The sequence below is a fragment of the Monodelphis domestica genome, chromosome 7 (assembly GCF_027887165.1).
Source record: "Monodelphis domestica isolate mMonDom1 chromosome 7, mMonDom1.pri, whole genome shotgun sequence".
Classification (NCBI taxonomy): domain Eukaryota; kingdom Metazoa; phylum Chordata; class Mammalia; order Didelphimorphia; family Didelphidae; genus Monodelphis; species Monodelphis domestica.
The window spans coordinates 98,487,032-98,506,643 of NC_077233.1; the positions used below are offsets into that span (position 1 = coordinate 98,487,032).

At 35.7% G+C, this 19,612-nt stretch overlaps 1 protein-coding gene across 5 annotated transcripts in view; it reads right to left on the minus strand.

Moving 5' to 3' along the window:
• The window catches only part of SCAP (SREBF chaperone), a 113,093-nt gene that overhangs the window by 92,115 nt on the left and 1,366 nt on the right, over positions 1-19,612 (minus strand). The gene's annotated exons all lie outside the window — the stretch shown is intronic.

Genomic DNA, 19,612 nt, shown 5'->3' on the forward strand with positions numbered 1-19,612 from the left:
AATTCAAAGAAAAAATGAATTTTCCTCAAGACCTACACAAATACTTAGAAGAAATTAAACAACAGAAAACTATAATGGCTCTTGAGGAAAGATTTAGAAAGAAAATAAATAGGATGAAAAAATAAGCAAACAACAACAAAAACCTGACAATAAAAAGCTATTATGAAGGCAGAGAAACTCAAGACACAAACTGAGAAGACTATGTTTTGAAAACATCTACAAGCAAAGCCTCAAAGAAAATGAGAAGTACAGATGAGACAGAGGCCCAACAAGAACCCCTAGAAAACCTAAAGAGATTTTTTAGGGAAAAAAAGAAATAAAAAAAAATAAGGCAATAGAGAAAAAAATTGGAGAAAGAAATTAAAGCAATGTAAGAAATTTGAGATAATTTAAGAATTTATAAAAGTTTTTTTGAGGTGTCAAGGAATTGGAACCTGAAAGGATGCCCATCAGCTGAGGAATGACTGAACAAGTTATGAAATACAAATTTGATGGAATTTTCTTTTGCACTACATGAAATGATGAAGAGGATGGTTTCAGAAAAAAATAAACATGGAAGGTGTATATGAGCTAATACGAAGTGAAATAAGATGAAATAGAAAATAATCTACATAATAATAGCAATATTATAAAGATAACCAATTGTGAAAGAATTGCTTGCTAATTCATTAATACAAAATAAACCACAACTCCAAAGAAATCGTGATGTAAAAAATTATCCTCCTCCAAAGAAGGAAGTGATTAACAAGAGTATAAAATGAAACATTTTTCTTGTTTTCCCCTGGAATACAGATAATATAGAATGTATTTTATATGGCTTTGTATAGATAAAGAATATTGTGTTTCCTGCTTCTCAATGGGTCAGGGAGAGGGTAGAAAGGAGAGAATTTGGAACTAAAAATTAAAAAAAAATTTTTTAAGAATACTCTCTGCCCCATACTGTATATTTAACTCTGGCTTTCAGCTTTTCATTTTGTTTGATCTTTCTTTGTATCCCCAGTACATGAACAGCGCCTAGCACATAGTAGGAACTTAATAAATGCTCATTGACTTAGGAGGGGAAAAAAAATCACGTAGGTTTTGATCTCTTAAAGACAAAACAATAAAAATAAACAATTCAGCTAATAGACAAATTGTGTATTAACAAGTCATCAATAGTGCTGCAAATTAAGTCCTTTACAAAAAAAAAGTTGTTCTTTTATAGTTTTAATATGAGCTCAAAATTTTTTCAAAATCTTGAGTGTTATCTCAACAATCTCTTAAAGCTTTATTTCTTGCTATTGCCTCCTAAAATACGCTAAACCTACTCATTCAAGAATATACAAAAATGTGGGGGGCAACTGGATTGAGAGCTAGGCCTAGAGATGGGAGGTCCTAGGTTCAAATCTAGCCTCAGACATTTCCTAGCTGTGTAACCCTGGGCAATCACTAAACCCCCATTGCCTAATCCTTACCACTCTTCTGCCTTAGAACCAATACACAGTAGTGATTCTAAGATGGACCATAAACGGTTTAAAAAAGAAAATATGAAAAAAAGTGTTCTCTAAAGAGAGATACTGCCTTTTAAAAAGTATAAATTTTCTACTTTAACTTTTCAAATATCATAATTTCTTACAAGAGTTGTTGACTAAATTTTCCTACTTTACAATCCTCTCTGTCCTAAAGTATTTGACATTAGAAAATGAGAGTTTAAAAATCCATGCAGTTAAGTGTTTCTCTTTTTCAGATGGGGAAAGCAGAAAATAGAAAAGTGGGGGCAGCTGGGTAGCTCAGTGAATTGAGAGCTAGCCCTAGAGACGGGAGGTCCTAGGTTCAAATCTGGCCACAGACACTTCCCAGCTGTGTGACCCTGGGCAAGTCACTTGACCCCCATTGCCTACCCTTACCACTCTTCTGCCTTGGAGCCAATACACAGTATTGACTCCAAGACGGAAGGTAAGGGTTTAAAAAAAAAAGAAAAAAGAAAATAGAAAAGTGAAGCTACTAAGTCAATTTCTTTTTCAATACTTCAATTATCCATTACTTCACTGGTATGGGTACTCCCTCCACTTACAGAATGCAACACACTCCACTTCCATACTTCAAAAGAACAATCTTCAAAAGTTATTGCAGCATTACCCATAAAAAAAAAAAATCACCATTTGAATTTTGTTAGCCTGTTCCTCAAATGACAGATGTTGAATTGGGACATTACTTACTGTCTTTCCAACCTGAATACATCTTTTTCAGAGACTGAATTCCATTAGCAGATCTGTAGAGAATCACCTCCATGCCACAATGAAACAACATTGTATACTAGACTTTATTAAAATGGGCCAATTATATATGAAACAAATCATTAGGCCCCAATTCTCAGATTTGATATAAAAATGGACCATCACTTTGGTTGAGATTCACCATTTACAATATGCAAAAACAAAACCTCTTCCCTTCATCATTCAAGGCTGGCTCCACTCCTTTGGTGGTGGTGGTCTTCAGTCATGTCTGACTCTTCATGAACTCATCTATCATAGTATAACAGGCCCTTCTATCCACTATTTCCTCAGAGAATGTCCAAGTTCATGTTCATCTATTAATTCATCCTCTGACGTCCCCTTCTCCTTTCAGCTTTCAATCTTTCTCAGTATCAGGGTCTTTTTCAATGAGTCCTATCTTCTTATTATGTGGCCGTAGTATTTAAGCTTCTGCTTCAGTACTTGACTTTCAAGGTGTATAATATGAATTAATTTCTTTAAAGATTGAAATTATTTGATCTCCTTGCTGCCCATGGGATCCTCAAGTCTTCTCCTGAACAATGAAAGCACTGATAGTGCAGTACTCAGTCTTTCTTATATAAATCAACTTTCACAGTCATACATTACTACTGGAAAAACCATACTTTTGATTATATTAGCAAGGTGATGTCTCTGCTTTTTAGTATACTATCCAGATTTGTCGTAGCTTTCCTTCCTTGGAGAAGGAAATGGCAAACCACTCCAGTATCTTTGCCAAGAAAACCCCATGGTTCCTCTCCTAGCCCTTGCTATTTATTCCCTGACCCTCAAATGTAATTTCTAGGCTCTTTTTTTTTTTAAACAAGTTTGGTTTGCTTTAACAATTCTCAGCAGTCTTCAAAGATGACAGCTATGTCCTCTGTTTAGCAATACTCTCAAGACTTTAGACTTTTTTTTTAAAGGAATTGTTTCCTTTTATTTGTTTCTCCTATATATATTTCAACCTAAATTTAATACAGCAACTTGATCTCTTCTATTAGAGTGTCTCCATTACTCACCAAATGTTTCCCACAAAATTGAGAAAGGCCTCTCAAATAACCTTTAAACCAACACATTGGGTAGCACAGAAAAGTATTCTATAATGTCTGCCAGTACCACTTTACAATTAAACAAGAGACATCTCTCTTCTTGAACAATCAGGACTACAGGAAATATTTAACCTCAAGGAGCCTTAGGAATCTATTCTAAAAGGGATAAACACAGCAGCATACTTGGCCAGGTTTTCCAAGCTTTCAACATGAATGTATGCACTGTTGGATTTTCTTCTTGGTGATACAGTTAAGCTTATTATCATGACTACATTCTTCATCTTTGAGATACACTTTAGGTTGGGAATGCTACATAAGATATCACTGCAGGTTCATATTATACTCAGAAATGATAATGTAATTGTAACAGCAATTGATGTGTTCTGTGTGGTCTTGGAAAAGGTTATTTAACTTTTTGTGCCTCAGTTTCTACAATTATTCTTTCCAGGTTTATTATATTACCCTCTTTATACTCCAAAGCATGGCTTTATTCACCTCATTGCTAATCAATACAATCTCTCTGGCCTTCATGCCACTTCACAGGGTGTCCTCATGCTTGGAATAGATTCATACTACATCTCTACCACTTAGAATTCCACATTCCTTTTGAAACACAGTTCAAGAACTCCCTTCAACATAAAGCCTTTCATGTCTTTATATCTTTTGTACTACTGTCCAATTTTCCTTACAACTTTTGTTGAAATGTGAATCCTTATTCCAATATCTTGGATCTTTGAATTTCTCAAACAGTAGACTTACTATTCTTCCTTGTTTCTGTGTTCTGTGTGCCTAATCTTTTTCACTGATCTACTTCTCTATTTCTTACCCATTATGAAATTGTTTAGATGACTATGGCTATGTGCTATATTTTGAAGTACTGTACTGTTCTTCCCTTTTCTTTTCTACTTTAAAAAATTAATTCACTTGATATTTTTCTATATGAATTTTGCTACTATTTTTCTGTAATGCTTATGAGGGCTTGAGATGCCCCCCATTCGGATTTCCGGTTAAGATGGCGGCTTAGAGAAAGCTAAAGTTCAGATCTCCGGAAAACCCTTCCCGACCGATCTCAAACTATAAGCTCCTAAGGCGCCGAAATTCAAAACGATCAACAGCACAGACCCTGGGAACCCTCCTCCTGGACCTGGACCCGGTTCAAAAGGTACGGCTCCCCTCAAAAGCCAGAACCCGAGATCACTCGGACCTCAGGGGTAGGAGCGCAGAGTCCAAGGCTCCCGGAAGCTGCAGCCCGGGCTCAGAGAGCAGGGTCCTCGGAACAACAACCCTCAGGGCCTTCTACCCGAGTCCCGGTGAAAGTTACTGCCTGGGGCTTCCGCTGCAGAGAGCTGGTCGAAACAACAGCAACCCTCAGGACGGGCAAGACAGCCTCACAGGCTGGATCCTGCTATCCAAGTCTCAGTGAAAGTCCTTGCCCTCGGAGCTTGGGGAAGCTGCAGCCCATCCCCCCCGCAGGCCGAAGAAACAGCCTCACGGCCAGCGATTCTGAAGGCAACTTCCGGAAAGCGAGCTGGGGGGAGAGTGTGGCCTCGTGGTCCGACCCTTCCATTCTAGTTCCAGTGAGGCATATTCAGTTTAACCCAGGGAAAGCTCATAGAACCAACATCTGCCCAGGACTAAAGCCTCTGATCACCAGACAGAGATAAGAAAAGCTAATCCTCCATATTCAGAGATGACAAACTCCACAGAAGCACAGAAGCCCCAAAATACCAAGAAAAATAAGAAGAAAGGGGCGACTTTGGACACATTCTATGGAGCCAAAATACAAAATACAGAGCAGATAGAAGAAGATATACAAGAAAATTCTCCAAAATCTTCCAAAGGAAATAGAAACTCTCCACAAACCCATGAAGAATTTGAATCAGAAATGACCAAAAAGATGGAAGCCCTCTGGGAGGAAAAGTGGGAAATAATGCAAAAGAAATTCATGCATCTACAAAACCAGTTTGACCAAACTGTAAAAGAAAACCAGGCTTTAAAGCAAGAACTAATAAAGCAAAGCCAAAACACCAAGAAATTAGAAGAGAACATAAAATATCTCACCGACAAGGTGATAGATCTGGAAAATAGAGGGAGAAGAGAAAATTTAAGAATAATTGGACTCCCAGAAAAGCCAGAAATAAACACCAAACTGGACATGGTGATACAAGATATAATCAAAGAAAATTGCCCAGAGATTCTAGAACAAGGGGGCAATACAGCCACTGACAGAGCTCACAGAACACCTTCTACACTAAACCCCCAAAAGACAACTCCCAGGAATGTAATTGCCAAATTCCAAAGCTATCAAACAAAAGAAAAAATCCTATAGGAAGCCAGAAAAAGACAATTTAGATATAAAGGAATACCAAGACCTTGCAAGTTCTACTCTGAATGATCGTAAGGCATGGAACATGATCTTCAGAAAGGCAAGAGAGCTGGGTCTCCAACCAAGAATCAGCTACCCAGCAAAACTGACTATATACTTCCAAGGGAAAGTATGGGCATTCAACAAAATAGAAGACTTCCAACTTTTTGCAAAGAGATGCCCCCCATTCCTCCATCTTTGTGTATTCTTCTTGCTCCTATTTATATGAAATAGTTTCTCCCCATTTCCCTTATTTCTGATTGACTATATTTCTTTTCCCTCCTTTTTCTTTCTTCTCTTAGAAATCAATAAAACAGAACAAAATGACCAAAAAAAAAAAGCAATCCTTTAGAAGTTTGATTGGTATGGTACTGATTAAGTAGATTAATTCAGGAAATATCATTATTTTTGGCTTAGCCCTACCCATGAGCAATTAATATTGTTCTAATTATTTAGATTTCTATTTGTGTAAAAAGTTTTTTTGTAATTATGTTCATAAAGTAAGTTAGTGGTTTATCTATTTTATTGATTAAAAACCCAGCTCCTAGTTTTATGTTATCATTATTATAATCATAATTTAGTTAATCTCTAATCTGATTGTTAGGACTTCTGTTTTAATGATCCAATGAAACTAAATATTATTATTCAACACAAGTGATAGTATAAAATACATACATTTAACAAAAATACAGCAGGCTCTTTGTCTTAATGGTTTTCCCTACCAGCTTTGATTAGCTCCTAGAACCTCTGCTACTGTGGATGGCTAGAGAAAAAGAGTGATTGGGCCCATTACCACTTTATTTTATTTAACTTAACTTTAACTAGGCTTCTAAGGCTAGTCAATAATCTTTTTTATTATCCTCACTAGGCATTCACTACCATAACTATTCAAAAATTTTTTCTATACTTGAACCTCAGTCTCACTCACCCCACACTTTCAGCAGATGACCTCATCTCTTCATTTATTAACAATACTCTTGGGGGTTTCCTGCCTCTTAACCTCAAATTCTCTTTCATCCTTTACTCATTCAACAAATATTGGCTGAATATCCAACAGTGTGATACATTGTAGGGGAATATAAAGACAACACTGCTCTTTGTCCTTGAGGCGCAGAGTCGATGATGTAAGACATGTATATAAATAACTTACATACAAGGTTGGTTGTGAAAGGGCAGGAGGGCTAGGGTATTTCAGAGGAAAAGATAGGTCATAAAACTCTAGGGAAGAATATGTAAAATCTTAAAAAGAAACTAATACACCTTGACGGATGTAGTACTTGGGAAAATGAACATCATCCAAGTTTAGGAAGGAGTCTGTTTATTCCCCAGGAATCATGGAACAACAAAAAACCACAGGAGTGTTCAAAAGGTAAATAAAATTCTTGAATGCATTTGTCAAATCAGGTCTCTCAACACAATTAAAAGAATAGTGAGGAAAATGGAATAGAGGATGGAGAATCTAAAGTGATACAAATATAACCTTAGACAAAGTTCAAAGAGAAAATAATAGATTTGGAATAAAAATAATTAAGTGAAGGTAAGTTTGGCAATAGAGAAAAAGCAACAATGTAAATATAACACAAGAATTCTATACAAACTAGTCAGTTGACCTTGATGACAGTTTGAAGAGAGATAACATAAGGATCACTGGATTCTCAGAATGACACATTCAGAAAAACATCAAAACCATAATAGAGGTAGTAATGTAAGAAAATTTTTGAGAACTAAGTACAGAAAACAAAGCACTGATTGAGAAAATTCACATATTGCTACCAGAACTAAAAAACACCACCACCACCCCCAATCCAAAACAGTTCAAACTCCAAGGCATAGAGGCAATTAAATTTAACAGTTTTAATAACAAATTTTAGAAGCAGCCACAAAACAAAACATAAATATGAAAGACAGCTAAGAACTTGGGCTTATTCTACGTTCATGAGAATTTGCAGAAGAGAATGGAATAGCAAATTCCCAAATAAAAAGGCCAGACTTTATTAAACATTTCTTACTAAAAAATTATTTTAAAAAGTTTTTTAAAAGAGAGAAAATATGGAAGAAAAGAAAATCAAATACGCAAAAACTGATCAACATATTGAAAACACACCTGTCATTTATAACGTTTGACTCCCATGGACCTTGTCCTGAAAACTTATTCTTAATTTTTTTTTTGCCACATTCAGTTTTGATTGTTTCATGTTGTTTTATTGATGGACTTTGTTCTCAGTATGTTGCAACTACAAAGATTTCCATTATAAATATTTTGGTGTAATTTTCTCTTTGTCAATGATCTTCTTAGTGTTTATGTGAAGCAGTGGATTCTCTGGGTCAAAATAATGATTCACGTTTCAACAAAAATTGTAAGGAAAATTGGACAGTAGTACAAAAGAGATCAGATTAAAACTAACAACTGAAGACTTATACAAAGATACATTCCAATTATGATACAAAAGATACATAAAATTAATGGAATATAACAGAAACTATCAATTAGATCTATGGACAAGGGAAGTAGTTCATAAACAAGCAACAGAGATAAAGAGTGCAGAAGATAAAATGGGTGATTTCAATTGCATGAAATTTAAAAGTTTTTGTAAAAATAACACAACAAAATTAGAAGAGAAGGGGAGGATCATTGCAGCATCAAGACAACTGACAAATCAGCAAAGGATATGAATAGGCAGTTTTTGGAAAAAAATCAAAATTATAAAATGGTCTAAATCACTAATAACTAGAAACAATTCTGAACCAGTTTATACCCACCAGATTGGCAAAGGTGACAAAAAAAATTAAAATGACAAATGCTGAAGGGGCTTGAATATACTGTTGGTAAAACTATGAAATGATGTAATCCCATGGTGGCAAAACTATGGCATGCATGTCAAAACCCTCTCTGCGGGCATGAACACTGTCACCACGGCACAGAGTTCACCAGAGTTCATTACTAGAAAGCCAAAGGGACTGGATGCAGAGCTGCTCCCCTCCATCTCTACATCCGTGCCTGAGGACATTTCTCACATCACCAACCCCTCTAAAAGGTTTGCCATCACTAGTCTAGCCACTCAAGAAGGCACTTTGAAACTATGCCCAAAAAAGCGTCTAAACTATGTTTTAACCCTGGCAATATTGCTACTAGATCTATATCCCAAAGAGATCAAAGAGAAGAAAACCCATATATATATAAAAAATATGGATAGCAGTTCTTTTATGGTGGTAAAGAAATGGAAACTAAGGGGAGTACGTATCAGTTAGGGAATGACTTGAACAAGTGGTGTCATATGAATGTACTGTGCTGTGAAAAATGATAAAAGGAAGAAATCTGGGGAAATATGTATGAATTGATGCAAAATGAAGTGAGAGAAATGGGGGGAAATTTTATACAATACTATCATAAAGACAAACAACTTCAAAAGATAATTCTCATCAACACATTGTTTAAATATAACTCCAAAGAACTCATGGTTGATACAATCCACCTCCAGAGAGAAAGATGGACTCGGTGAAAATTTAGGCATACTGTATTTTTTAAATGCAACTAATAATGCATTTGCTTTTTTTACTTTTGTTGATATATATGTATATATATATATATATATGTTTGTGTATACATATGTATATATATATACTGTCATGGGTTTTTTTCTTCTTTCTTTCTCAAAGAACAGAGATAGGGAAAGAATTAAGAACTGAAAATACAACAAAATTTAATTTTTTAAATGATATATATAATAAATTCAACATCTTGATTTAAAAAACTAGTAATTATTCTCAAATAAGATTTTCAAGAAATAAACATTTTCAGAAATACTAATAGAATCCATTAAATGCATACAATCTGATTGTATATACTTGTACTTCTTCAGTGTATCTATCATAAACAGTATTAGACTTTATTTTTTCTGGCCTTACTATGAAATCCTTGAGTCACTGCCCAAAACAAAAAATGTGATGCCAAAGCCCCAGCATTAAGAGAAAAACACACTTTTTGAGTTCTGAATTACACAACAAAGCTAAAACTATGAACAGAAACTTCTGATCATCAAAATATGACTGAGGTGAATTTTCAAAAGGCTAAAAACATTTAAGATTTTAATTCAGAAACTTTAAAATTTTTATATTAAAGAAATCATATCAGCATGATTTTTGTCACTTTTTTTAGAAAAACAGTTTTAACTATGTATTTTGTAGGACTTAAGACTTCAGTTCCTAAAAACTCAATAAAAATTACTTGTATAATAATTATCTGAAGTAGTCATTGACATAAGTACTACAAGCTCTCCTGTTAATCTGTCCAACTTTCTAACCCATTGCAACTGAGCACAACAAAAGCTTATTCCAGTGGAGCAAATTCAATTAAAAATGGATTCCTGAAGACCAAATATTGACTTAAACACACAAACACACTTGCGCTCTCACTCTCATCAATGTTTCACCATTGTTATTTATTTTGTTAAATATTTCCCAATTTATGTGATTAGGGTTTTGATGTTAAAGAATCACTCTACTGCAAATATGAATAACATGGAAATAGGTTTTGAACCCAGTGGAACTGCTTGTCAGCTTTGGGAGAGAGGAGAAGAAAGCAGAGGAAGAGGGGATGATGAATCATGTAACCATGGAAAAATATTCTAAATAAAAATTTAAATATATATATTTCCCAATTACATCTCAGTTTGTTTAGGGTAGCATTGAGGAGTTTTGCCAGCCACCAGCACCTGGGATTTGACACCTCTGGCTTACACCTTCTTGGACAATATTTTCTATATACTATGAACTAGTAGCTAAATTAAAAGCAAAACAGCTCCCTTAACCTCTTATCCCCTTTTAACCAAAAGCAGCATCAACTATAAATAGGGAACCAACCATTACCTTTAAAAGTCAGCCTCTTAAGGAGTTGCAAAAATAAAAGAATTAAAACTGAGAGGGACTATGATTTGCCCATGGCCATAAAAGTTAGAAGAGCAAGCTCTAGAACTCCAGTCAAATTTCAGATGAATGTCCTATTATACTCTGCCTCCTGGGAAGCCAGAACCATAAGCATTCCCTATTCACATTCCCTATTCTATTTCCTCTGTAGAAGAGTCAATACTGTTAAGAAACCAAGAGAGCACAAAGACCCTGGCATATATTACCAGTTAACAGAATTCAGAGTTTCTGTATTCCAAAAACAGGATTATAGGGATATCTACTATTCCATTATTACCTTAAAGAGTTTCAATTATAAGTGATATTTTGAATAAGCAGTTCTATTTTAAGCACAAGATACTGAAAGAGCTTTAGGAATATTATCTGAAGTTATGTACACTGGTACAATAAAGATGAAAAGACTTTCCCAGAGTAACTTTAAACAGTACAATGGAGGAATCCAAGTTTCTGAAGATTTACCAAAGAGAATATACTGCAAGTGTCTCTGTATTTAATTTTTTTTAAAACAACAGGGCAAAGGGAGAGAGATTTAAATACCCCTAAATTTCTTCTTCCAGTAAGTAATCCTGTCATACTGCTTAGTACTGCTCACATATGGGACAACTCAATTCAATAATCATTTCTTAATGTTTAACATCCATGTTCTACACCATGCTGTTACATATACTTTATAAACAGAAAGCTACATACTATATTTTGTTTTGGCTCCTCTTCTCTACTTTGGAGTGTCTGAATAATTACAAAACAACAAATAAACACTCTATAGGAAGACTACTGGGTATATATTTACCTGGTGCTCATTCAGTAACTACAACTATTTTGTTGAAGCCACAATAATGTTCTTTCACTGGCCAAACAGAAGATGAATTCAGGATACCAATGTTTTTGGTTGTTTCCACCATATAACTTATATACTAGTACTAGATAGCACCCTTGAGTCATTAACATGGAAGATGGAAGGAGTACCCAGATGAACTCTACCAACATTTCCCTACAAATAACTTTAAAATAATGCCTCAAATCAAATTTTGAAGCAGCACAGCCAACAAAAAAAGGTCAGAAGGAGTAATTTTTCTAGCCTGATACAATTAAGGAGATACACAAGAGAGGTCTATTTAAGAGGGTGGTCCCAGACCTGGAGAGTCTAGAAGTACCAGACTGAGAGCAAGAGTACCAGCAATAAGCCTTGGAGACAGCTGCAACAGCAAGAGTAACAGCTTTGGTAGCTCTTAACCCAGCAACAGTAAAGGGATTTGACAACTGGTCAGAAGGGGAAAATAGGGGGGATCTTTTCTTGGCACTGGGTGCAGCTGGTGCTTATTGACAACTGTTGCCCATAAACAGTTCTGGTTTGTAGTTCCAGAATGGAGAAGGGTATTTATGACTAGTCATAAGGGAACAGGGGCCCTGTTCACAGTTCCAGGGCCAAGAGAAGCACTGATACAGATGAACAAGGGCCCTTCCTGATTAAAGACCATAGCACAAACAAGAAAAGTTGTGACTATACTTCTCCTAAGATAGCATAACCTTGGAAGCACCAAAAACTTGGAAACTTCTATAACTAGCTCTGAAAACAGTGTCTCCCTCCTGATACTCAGATTTTAACATAAAGTTGAATGGTAAGAAAGAGGTTGGAACAATGAGCAAACTATAGAAAAAGGAACTGACCATAAAAAACTACTATGGGAGAAATTAGTTGGCTCAGTGGATAGAGATCTAGGCCTGGAGACAAGAGGTCCTGGGTTCATATGTGGCCTGAGACACTTTCTAGCTGTACAACCCTAGGCAAATCACTAAACCCCTCTTTGCCTCATCCCTTACCATTCTTCTGTCTTAGAACCAATATTTAGTATCAATCCTAAGACAGAAAGCAAGGGCTATTTTTTAAAAGGAGCCAAGACATCATATTTCAAGAAATTATCAAGAAAAATTCCCCTGATATCTTAAATCCAAAGGATAAAATAGAAATTGAAAGAATCCCACCAATTACCTCCTTAAAGAGATATAAAATGTAAACTCCCTGGGATATTATAGCCAAATCCCAGAGCTCCCAAAGAGAAAATATTATAAGGAGCCAGGAAAAAACAATTCAAATATTGTGAACTATGGTCAACATCACACAAGATTTAGTAGCTTCCAAGTTAAAGGAGCAGAAGGCTTGAAATATGATATTCTAAAAGGCAAAGGAGTTAAGATGACCACCAAAAATCACTTACTAAACCAAGCTCAGCATAAACCATTGGAGGAAGGGGGAGAAACAGTATGGATATTTAATGAAATTGAGGATTTCCAAGCATTCTGGATGAAATAACCAGAGCTGAATAAAAAATATGACATTCAAGCAGAAGACTTGAGAGAAGCATAAAAGGGTAGGAAAATGATAAAGTAATCACAAGAGACTCAATGGAGTGAAACTGTTTACATTCTTAAATGGGAAGACGATGCATGTAATTTCTAAGAATTTTATCATTATTAGGGAAGTTAAACGGAGTATACCTAGACAGAGGGTGTGAGTGCAAATTTATTATGTTGGGATTATCTCCAAAAAAGAATGCAAGGGTAAGAAAGAGAACTGGTGAAAGAGAGGTAAAAGAGGGCAAATTTTCTCACTTAAAGGAGGCGTACAAGAAAGAGCTTTTATAGTGGAGGGTGAAATGGGAGTGGCAAGTAATGCTTCATCCTCACTCTCATCAGAATTGATACAAAGAAGGAAGAATATATATAACCACTCATTTGGAATATAGAAATCTATCATACCCAGCATAGATATGAGGAGAGGGGGATAGGAGATACTGAGGAGACAATGGGGGGTCGGGGGGAGAAGGTATACAGGAAAAGAATTGAAATGGGAAACTGAACAACTTGTAGCATCTGGTTGTGATTAAGTATTATTGTACTATAAGAAGTGATGAGGGAGGGAGCAGCTGGGTGGCTCAGTGGATTGAGAGACAGGTCTAGGGATGGGAGGTCTTAGGTTTAAATCTGGCCTCAAATACTTCCTAGTTGTATGACCCCTGGGCAAGTCACTTAACCCTTATTACCTAGCCCTTACCACTTTTCTGCCTTAGAACAGTATTGATTCTAAGATGGAAGGTAAGAGTTAAAAAAAAAAAGTGGTTGGAGGACCCTGTTATTGCCAAGGTTCTTGAGGTCAAGGTCCTGGACTGTCTCTATCAGGGTCTGAGAGGAGTTGTGATCAAGATGGTAATAATGGCCTCACTTGGTCTGCCCCTGTGTGTGGCTACTGAAGTCCTTAGAAAGAAGGGTTTATGTCCTTTATTATTCAACACAAAAAATGTGCTTGCCGATAGAAACAAGATGGGGGAAATCTAGTATCAACCTATGAATCAATTTTAAAGTCACCATATATAAACTCCTGTCTCACTACACCCCAGTCTATATATCTTCTCTTTTCTTGTGCCCTAGCTTATCAGTTCTAACAGGTAAACTTGCTTCAAAGACCCATATACTAGTCAAGTCTCCTTTCAAGATATACCCAATGCCAATACTATCTTCATCCCAGGCTGACAAATTTCTCTTCATCCACTTCAACAACTCCAGAAATACCATCATCTCTTTTTGCCCTTCTCCTTTACTGTCCCAAAATGTTATTTAAATCTTTAAATGTATGTTAACATAATCACTTAATCCTGTCCACCTATGCAGCTTTTCAGTACTTCATTCTATTATCTATTATTATCTATTAGTTATTATCTATCTATTATCTATTAGTGTTGCCTATCTTAAGATTAAAAAGATGCAAAAGAGAATAAAAATTGATATGGATTCGCAGGTCAGAAACTTAAATGAATGCTTTTAGGGGATAGTGCTTTTGGGATGGGTAAGTTTCCCTGTACTCACCTTATCTTTTATGCTCACTTATAAGTATCAAATTTTAAGGTCACTGACAGAAGCAAAAGTATATTCCAAAAATGAGGGGATGCCCTTCAATTGGAGAATGGCTGAAGAAATTGTGGTATATGTTGGTGATGGAATACTATTGTGCTAAAAGGAATAATAAAGTGGAGGAGTTCCATGGAGACTGGAACAACCTCCAGGAAGTGATGCAGAGTGAGAGGAGCAGAACCAGGAGAACACTGTACACAGAGACTAATACACTGTGGTATAATCGAATGTAATGGACTTCTCCATTAGTGGCAATGCAGTGATTCTGAACAACCAGAGGGATCTATGAGAAAGAACACTATTCACATTCAGAGGAAAAACTGTGGGAGTAGAAACACCCGAAGTTAAACAACTGCTTGATCACATGGGTCGAGGGGGATATGGCTGGGGATGTAGACTCTAAATACACTACACTCCTAGTGCAAACATCAACAACATGGAAATAAGTTCTGATCAAGAACACATATAACCCAGTTGAACTGCACATTGGCTATGGGAAGGGTAAGGGGAGGGGAGGGAGGGATAAAATATGATTCTTGTAACCAAGGAATAATGTTCTAAATTGACTTTAAAAAAAAAAAAAGAGTATATTCCGAAAAAAGGCAGTAAGAATGGTTAGGAGACTAGAGATCATTTTAAATGAGGAGATAAAGAAACTAGGCATTCTTAGCCTGCAGAAAAGATCACCTTTTAGGTAAGGCATAATCACCTTCTTAAAGCATCTGAATGGCTGTCACATGGGAAAAGAATTAGACTTATTATGGGTCTACAGGACAGAAATGGAAACAAAGGGTAGAAGTGGCAAAGAGGCTGATTTTAGCTCTGTAAAAAGGAAATACCTGGTACAGGGTACACTCTTAATATATAGTCTATCTAAAATTTAGAACTATTCAGAAGTGGAATTGGTAACTTCCTTTGAGAAACAGCAAGTTCCCCTTCACTAGAAGTCTTAAAGCACAGTCTGAATGACTTCTCCTAAGGCTTGTTCTGAAGAAGATTCTCATTCAGTTATACGTTGTGTTCTAAATGAATGACCTCTGAGGTTCCTTCTAACTCAGATTCTGTAAAAATCAGCACTTTTTAAAATAATGCATCAGCATGCACACACAGACACACACCTACTCCTCTCATTTCACTTTTCAAATCTTTGCAACCTGGCTTCCTATATCGCCACCCAACTGAAACTTCTATCTCCAAAATTACTAATCATTCTTAATTGCCAAATATGATGTCCACATTCTTCTTGATCTATCTGGAGCACTTAAAACCATTGACTACTCTCTCCTAAATAATCTTTCCTCTTTGGGTTTCCATGTCTCCAGTATCTCCTGGTTGTCCACCTGGCTTACCACCCTTCTCAGGCTTCTTTCCTGGTTCATCATCCATATCAATTCCCTAACTATGGATGTCTACAAAGGCTCTCCTGTTGGCCTACTCTCTCACTTGATGACCTTATCAGTTCCCAAGGTTTAATTATCAAAGGTACACAGATATCTTATCGACCTCTATGTCCAGCCTTAGTCTCTCTTAGTCTCCAATCCCATCTCAAATTCAACAAGTCCAAAGGTGAATTTTCTATCTTTTCCCCCAAGAGCCCATCAAAAATTTCCTATACCTGTAGGGGGCATCACCATCCTTCCAGTAAATACATTCAGTTTGTTCTATCTCATCATTTTTACTTCTACATCATCTCTCACATCTAATTTCTCTTACTCACATGGTCACTACCCTTGTTCAGACTCTCATCATCTGGACTATTCCAACATCCTCCTATTAAGTTTCCCTGCTTTAACTCTCTCCCTTCTCCGATATATCTTACACAGAATGTCCTCAGTGACTTCTCTAAAGTATAGCTCTTGAAATGAGCAAAACCAGGAGAATATTATACACAGTAACTGAAACATTGTGGGAGGATCAAATGTAATAGACTTTGCTACTAATAGCAACGCAATGAACCAGGATAATCCCGAAGGTTTTCCGAAGAAAGAATGCTATTCCAATCTAGAGAAAGAATTGCTGGAGTAAACGCAGAAAAAAAAAACATGATTTATCACATATATATGGGTAAATGATTTGAGGTTTAGGTTTTAAAAGATTACTCTATTACAAAAATAAATAATATGGAAAAAAGTTGTGAGTGTTAATATGTGTATATTCAAATGAAATTGTCAACTGGGAGGGGTGGGGTGGAGGGAAGGGAGAAAACAGAATCATGTAACTATGGAAATATATTTTTAAAATAAATAAATTTGGGGGGCAGCTGGGTGGCCCAGTGGATTGAGAGTCAGGCCTAGAGATGGAAGATCCTAGGTTCAAATGTGACCTCAGACACTTCCTAGCTGTGTGACCCTGGGCAAGTCACTTAACCTTCATTGCCTAACCCTTACCATTCTTCTACCTTGGAGCCAATACAAAAATATGATTCTATGACAAGAAGGAAAGGGCTTAAAAAATATTTTTAAACTATTTAAACAAAAGTAAATAAATAGATAAATAAACAAACAAATAAAGTACAGCTCTTTTTTTAAGCTACCTAAACAAAAATAAAGTACAGCTCTTACCTTGTCAGTTCCCTACTCAAACTCCAGCGGTTCCCTATTGCCCCTAGGATAAAATTCTTGTTAGCATTTAAAGTCTTTCACAACCTGGCCCAAATCTACCTTTCCAATACTATTATGTTACTACCTTTCCATACTCTACAATAAGGCTAAATTGACCTTTATGTTATTCTTCAAACAACATTCACTCTCCATACCTTTTCACCCACTATTCCTCAAACTTGGAATTCACTTCTTCCTCATCTCCATATCTTAAATCCCATAAACTCTGCTCAAGTATCACCTTCGACATGAAGACTTTTCTAATCCTCTCAGCACAGTGGTGTCCAGCCCTACCAAAATTACTTTGTAATTATTTTGTATATATTCTGTATATGCCTATGTATAAGCTGTCTCTTAAAAGAATATCTGCTCCTTGAGATCTAATTTGGGTTTTTTAATTAGTATCCCCAGAACCTACTATGGTATCTAGCATATAGTAGGCATTTAATACATGCTTGTTTAATGAATGATAAAACATAATTCTTATCCTCAATAAGCTTACTGGCTATTTGGTGAGACTGAACATGAAAAAATTACAAGTCCAAGAACCCAATGAGTAGCATAGGCAAATGTCAAAGTTTAGAGGCAAGAAGATAAAACCAAGCTGCAATATATTTTTCCACAATCTCTAAAATACATGGATAAAAAAATTCTTACATCATAGACAGACCTGTAGACTTGCCTTTTTCTTCAAGTTCTAACACTTCTGACTCATCTTTTTTTCACTGTTTTCCCTACCAATTTGTTTCTTTCACTATGATAAAACAGCTAAGGTGCTAAAAATATGCAAACTGGGTGAATTTAATCACTTTTGTTTTACTATTAAATTCTTGTCTTCTATATAAAAAAGGATAAAATAGAAAAACACAAAGAAAAGAATGCCTTGAAGCAACAAGGTGTATGTAGTAAAAGGAACACAGTGGACTTTAGAGTCACAAGACACAGGTCCAAATGTTGCTTCTGTCATTATCTGTATGATCCTTGAGACAATTCCTTAGCCCTTGTGGATTTGTTTCTTTATAAATGAAAAAGAAAGTTAGATTAGACAATTTCTAACATCCCTCCCAATTCCAAACTTTATGACCAAGGGATTAAAAAACAGACAAATTGACAAAGTCAATCAGCAAATGACACTTTGATCAAAGCAGGAATCTCCTAGAGATGGCACAACAATCAAATACTATATAAATTTAAGACAGATATCCTGAGATTAAATTTTCTTGTTGCAAATTGCTGTGATAAATATATTTTAAGGTATATTTTACTATTAAAATATATGATATAAAATGTAATAGGAATTATTAAAATTTGAAGTAGCACAAGGAATTACTACCTGGATTTTCTAGGTTTTTACTAAACATTAAGAAATGCTCACATTAATTCCTCAAGTATGCTAGCTAGGGATTGGTTTAACTCCCATTTCTAGAACTTACTTTATATCCTCAGACAAGCAAGTTTTCCCAATCAATAAACTGGAATTACTTTCTTATTTACCTTATATAGGTAAAATTACTTAAGGCGGTATGAGTCATAAATTAGCATATTAAAAGTACTTTGAGGGGCAGCTATCAGTGAAAAGAAAGACAGGCCTAGAGACAGGAGGTCCTAGGCTCAAATCTGGTCCCTGAAACTTCCTCCCTATGTGACCCTGAGCAAGTCACTTTATCCCAATTGCCTAAACTCTACAACTCTTCTGCCTTGGGACCAATACTTAGTAAGTACAAGATGAAAGGTAAGGGTTTTAAAAAATTAAAGTTAAAAAAAAGTTAAGTACTTTGAAATCTCCAGGTAATTAACAGGATAATACATAAAACTGTTATCCTCTATGTACATGAGCTGCTCTATGCATAGGAAAAAGGATTAATAGAAAGACACTAAGAGTCAGGGAGATACAAGTTCAAATTTCACCTCAGATAATCATTAGTTTCATGACTGGGCAAGTTTTTTAACCTCTCAACCTCAAATTTCCTCATCTGTAAAATGGGAAGTCCTTTGCAAACTTTAAAGCCCTTACATAAACATGAGCTATTAGTTAAGGAAAGGTACTACATACCTTAAAAGGATTAAAAATATGTAGTTTTCTATTTTAATATTAACCTAGAACATACACATAATACTGTATTCTCTGCTACAAAAACATGTTTCCAGTGAAGAAAAATCATGAAAAAAGATTTAATGAAACAAGCTCTTGGCTATAGAAAACTGAATTTAAATAAAAATATCTGAATTACCCAGGGCAACCTAAAATTATACATTTTTCAAAATTCTTAGCTCAAATGGTATGTTTTTAAAGGATAACTTGAATTCAAATTCTATATTAACAATGAAAGCTAAATGTAGTAGCCTCCATCACCTAAATAAGAATTAAATATAAAATCCTATGTGGCTTCTAAAGCCTTTCATAACCCAGCCCCTTCCGACCTTTCCAGTATTCTCACACTTGACTCTTCCACATTCTCCATGATGCAGTGACGTTGCCTCCTAGTTCCCTGTACAAGACACTCCCTCCATCTCCCA